Below are 6,000 nucleotides of genomic sequence, written 5' to 3'. Positions count from 1 at the left end.
GACGTCACAAAGAGATGGTCATAAAGAGACGACACATATACATGGTCATAAAAAAAGAAAAAAACGAAATGGTCATAAAACGAAGACATAACGACATTGTTATAAATAGACGACACACTGACTTGCTCATAAATAGACAACACAAAGAAATAGACAACACAAAGAAATTGTCATAAAGAGACGATATAACGGCATTGTCGTAAATAAACGATATAACGACAGGGTCATAAATAGACGACACAAAGACATGATCATAAATAGATATAATGAAGACATGGACATTCTTATTTTCATAAAGAGAAGAGAATTCCAAGTATTATATACTTATGGTATTACTAAAAGTTCAAGCGTCTAATTGTATTATTTAAAATGATGGATTTAAGGTAGAAAAATGATTTATTGCATCAGAAAGCAATTTTATCATATTCAGCATACCCAGTATCTCACTTACACTTGTTCTGAAGATCCTCATAGCTCCCTCTAAACAAAACAAACTTATTTCTGAAAAATGATAAATAGCAGTCAGACATCAGTACATATTTGTCGTGTGTCTATAATGTGTCAAGCTCTATATCATCAATAAGTTTGCCCTAGTTTATTTGTTTAGATTACGATGGTTTCGGACAAAATTATATTGTTCATGATCAGGATAAATTTAGTAAATATAATTTAACATATTGGAATAGACAAGTTTTATCATTTCTGTTCACAAACATGAAATGCTAATATCATTCTACGTGGCTTTTTAAATGGACCTCAAATGTAGATATATTTTGTATAATTAAAATGTGACACCTCACATTGTACATTCACCTATTGTGTATCTGAGAAAATAAAGAGTAAATAAATGTGACGCGATAGGTAACCAGTTTGAGAAAATAAGATGAAAAGTAGAAATTTCAGTACGAATGCATATAATTAATTCTTAAATAAATAGAACTGCAGACAAATGATACAATTATAAAAGTAGAGTGTCTGAAATGGAATAAAAATGGAAACAAAGATAACATTGATGTAGATAAGTTATTATAGTCTGGTATAATAGTTTATAATCAACGCGAGCTCAATTAATACACCTGGACATTATATACCTTTACTTAATATCAGATGGAACTATCTCGCTAAATTGTATAGGTATGCAAATATGCCATCATAAAGATCTGGCGCTATAGGTACGAAAGTTTAAGAAAATAAGACGAAAAGTAGAAGTTTCAGTACGAATGCATATAATTCATTCTCAAATAAATAGAACTGCAGACAATGATACAATAATAAAAGTAGAATGTCTGAAATGAAATAAAAATGAAAATAAAGATTGCATTGATGCAGATACGTTATAAAGTATAAAAGTGAATAATCAACGAATTATTAAATGGCAAGGTCATTTAATACAACCGGACATAACCTACCTTTCTTGAAAACATGATGGAAATTATGAAGGTATGCAAATATGCCATCAAAAAGAAGTATAATGTAAAATTTTCTATCGAATCAGCTGAAATGTCATTGTATTAAATGTGTAAATTTACCCTATTATCCTACAGGGAAATTAAAAAAAAAATGCTTACGCCCAGGACACTCTATATGGAAAGTGCACCATCACCATGCGTGTAGGTTTAATGTTGCAGTGTATCGAATAACTGGCGGCAATGTATCATACAAGCTATTCAGAAGGTAAATAGCGAACAGTGGTACCCTGTGTCATATATTGAATGCAGTAGAAATGAGGTAAAACACAAAAGATCAAATCGTAAAATTGTAAACAAATATGCATATGTTCGTTTATTTGCCTTCGGTAGGACACTTTATCATAAGTACTCTGGATGACATGCGACGGCCGTATGTTGTTCAGTGAGGTAGTCACAATATAGCACAGAGATCCCCCCCCCCCCCCCCCCCCCCCCCCCATCAAATTGACCCTGGCTATTCGCGACGTTGTTTCTTTAGTGAAACGTAGTATTATGATGTGTATATCGAATATAGGTAGTTTTTTATGCACGCCCAAAACAGCCAGCCGTTCGTCAGAGAGGACTTCTAATTGTATTTGTGTACCTGCGTAGGTAGGCGTGTATACCCAGTACATACGTATTTAATAAGGTTTACATAGCTGTTGAGTTGAAGGCAGTGTCCCGGAACCAGTATTTGTTATTTTTGTTAAATACATCTTCTCCAAACTCCTATTCGTAATAAAATACATGAACCTTATACATTTAACTTCCTTGTTGATGTGGAGTCGTCATTAAACTCAGAATGACGACGAGAAATATTATTGTACGAAGATGTTTGATCCTGATCTTGTTCTACATATTTAATACTGTCAGATCTGAAAGTAAGTATTTTATATACAAAATGAAACAAGTAAATACAAAATAACATACATGTATATAGTTAATACTACTAAATGCGTTGTAGTTTATGTTACTTCCTGATTGGAGGAGTCAGTAGTAAGTGCAATCTAATAAAATCTAGATGGTCATTATCACTACGTTACATGAACGACATCCCATAAGGGGCCACGTCAGGGTGACCTTTTGGATTAGCCAATTAAATGACTACTTCCAGAATCTTGGAAGTGAATTCTATATGTCCGAATTAGCAGGACTAGAGTGCATAGCTTGTATAATCTGTCAATTTGTTTCAAGTCATTTCGTCCGTGAAAGCATACAGCTATATTCTGTGCCGAAATGGCTTGCTTCAGGTGCATGCTGTGACGAAATGTCTTGCTTCGATGATATCGACTAAAGGCCAATTCGCCCTGAAAGTGAAATACACACATCTCAGAGGTCACCCTGACGTGACCCCTTATGACTGTTACGATATATCAGTTAATTGTATTGTTTTTTGGTAAAATAATCCATTACGTTAGGCATGGTTGGTACATATATCATGTAGTGCATTGAATGCAAATAAATAACATTATTTTTAATTTAATCTTCTATATACAAATGTATGTTTTAGTCATTCCCTGTTTGAGCTGCTACAGCAATGATATAAACTTTAACGTTACATGAATACTCTCATAGAACTATCCATATGTTCCTTTTCATATTACTATCAGCAATACAAAATATATTTTTTGTGAAAAATCACGGACATATTTCACTACAGATTTATTAGTATAGAAGCAGTATATTGGCATCGTCCCAGCAATCTTCTCTAGCAAAAGCTTCTGATTAAGTTTCAATCCACAAACGCTTGGCAGATGTTGTCGTGTTTAAACCGTCGCGCCCTTGAATCCTAGGTCATCCAATAAAATAGTGTTTTACATCCAGGCTTGACTATGCAGGAAACAAAATCGGAGCGCCCGGTACACAGCTACCTTGTTGACTATGTCATGGCAATTAACCTAAATACAGAGATGGACAATCTTTTGGAAACAGTCAGACTGCTCCATCAAATAATAGAAGTTATTGATCTCTTATCTCATCAACATGATACAAACCTCCATGTGTATTTGTAAACATCACCGATGAAGTGGATAGGTTACGCTCGTTTTGATGGGTCGAAAGATTCATTCAGAAAGGGTGGTAGGTTCGCATCTCCAATAGACTATATCTGCCAAGGGTGCTTGGAGTGTTATGGAATCAGAAGCTTTGGCTAGCAGCAATTCGACCCAATAGGCTATAACAATAAGTTTTGATATGATACATTGTCAGGAAGTATATTGAAATTTTCAATATTTCAACCAAAACAAAAACAATACTGCTTTTTAGCTCACCTGCCCGAAGGGCAAGTGAGCTTATGCCATGGTGCGGCGTCCGTCGTCCGTCCGTCTGTCCGGCCGTCCGGCGTCAACTTTTTCATTTAAACAACTTCTTCTCAATAACCAAGAGGCTCAGGAACTTCATATTGGGCCTGTAACATGCTGGGGTGAAGGGCTACCAATTTTGTTCAAAGAAATGACCTTGACCTTCATTCAAGGTCACAGAGGTGAAATAGGCTATAATCTTCAAACGACTTCTTTTCAATAACCAAGAGGCCCAGGGACTTGATATTAGGCCTGTAGCATGCTGGGATCAAGGGCTACCAAGTTTGTTCAAAGAAATGACATTGACCTTCATTCAAGGTCACATGGGGCAAATAGGCTGTAGTCTTCAAACAACTTCTTCTCAATAACCAAGAGGCCCAGGGACTTGATATTGGGCCTGTAGCTTGCTTGGGTGAAGGGCTACCAAGTTAGTTCAAATAAATGACCTTGACCTTCATTCAAGGTCACATGGGTGAAAAAGGCTATAATCTTCAAACAACTTCTTCTCAATAACCAAGAGGCCCAGGGACTTGATATTAGGCCTGTAGCATGTTGGGATCAAGGGCTACCAAGTTTATTCAAAGAAATGACATTGACCTTCATTCAAGGTCACATTGGGCAAATAGGCTGTAATCTTCAAACAACTTCTTCTCAATAACCAAGAGGCCCAGGGACTTGATATTAGGCCTGTAGCATGCTGGGGTGAAGGGCTACCAAGTTTGTTCAAATAAATGACCTTGACCTTCATTCAAGGTCACAGAGGTGAAATAGGCTATAATCTTCAAATAACTTCTTCGCAATAACCAAGAGGCCCAAGGACTTGATATTGGGCCTGTAGCATGCTGGGATGAAGGGCTACCAAGTTTGTTCAAAGAAATGACCTTGACCTTCATTCAAGGTCACATGGGTATAATAGGCTATAATCTTCAAACAACTTCTTCGCAATAACCAAGAGGCCCAGGGACTTGATATTAGGCCTGTAGCATGCTGGGGTGAAGGGCTACCAAGTTTGTTCAAATAAATGACCTTGACCTTCATTCAAGGTCACAGAGGTGAAATAGGCTATAATCTTCAAACGACTTCTTCTCAATAACCAAGAGGCCCAGGGACTTGATATTGGGCCTGTAGCATGCTGGGGTGAAGGGCTACCAAGTTTGTTCAAATAAATGACGTTGACCTTCATTCAAGGTCACATGGGTGAAATAGGCTATAATCTTCAAACAACTTCTTCGCAATAACCAAGAGGCCCAGGGACTTGATATTGGGCTTTAAGCATGCTGAGGTGAAGGGCTACCAAGTTTGTTCAAATGAATGACCTTGACCTACATTCAAGGTCACATGGGTGAAATCGGCTTAAATCTGTAAACAATAATTTTGCGATAGCCAAGAGCCTTTGAGACCTGATATTAGGCCAATAGAATGCTGGAATAAAGGACTAGAAAATTTATTAATATGAATAAACCTAGCCTTCTCTGATATTTGAATAAAGAAGTAATCAGCATAGTATCTGTAGAAATGACCTCAACCAACTTCAAAGTTGCTGTAGAGCCAGGTGAGCGATACAGGCCCATTGGGCCTCTTGTATTGATTGGGAAATGACCAGTTATATAGAAGCATGCGGATATCAACCTTGATGTTTTTCTTTCCGATGGATTTAGCATATAGCCTATTAGCTTCGATATATCGTCTTTACTATGTGGTATTAGTTTCCTCGACCATTTACTGATTTCTGTCATATTTAAGGTGCTCAATGTCTCTGTCGATTCCTAGAATATCAGAAATTAAACTCACTGAAATTTGGAACCTGAATGGGGACACATAATGTATATCTCCTGTCACCATAAAATGGTTTTTATATAGCAAAATGATATGACACTGTACCTTTATAATGTATCAGTTAATCAATTAATCGAGACCTACATCATTTGGCGTAATGTTTCATATCCATTCTAAACATTAACTTAGGCAGCAGATGTTATTAATACGCCATCAATGTTTACTACGTTACTTAAATGTCGGATATTGCCATTGCAGTAAAAACGGAATTAGATGAAATACATGTAGATGGAACACACATACGCACTCACCACACGCATGCATGTCGCATGCAAGGGAGGCCGTCCTTAAATTACCTTATCTGTTAATAGGACGTTAAACAAAATAAACCAAACCAAACCATATGTAGATGGAAGATAGTATATCGTGTTGGAATTTCGGGTAAGAAAAATAAAGAATCTCGAGTCCTCAAGCTG

Source organism: Pecten maximus, chromosome 4 (assembly GCF_902652985.1).
Source record: "Pecten maximus chromosome 4, xPecMax1.1, whole genome shotgun sequence".
NCBI lineage: Eukaryota > Metazoa > Mollusca > Bivalvia > Pectinida > Pectinidae > Pecten > Pecten maximus.
This window is presented reverse-complemented; position numbering follows the sequence as displayed.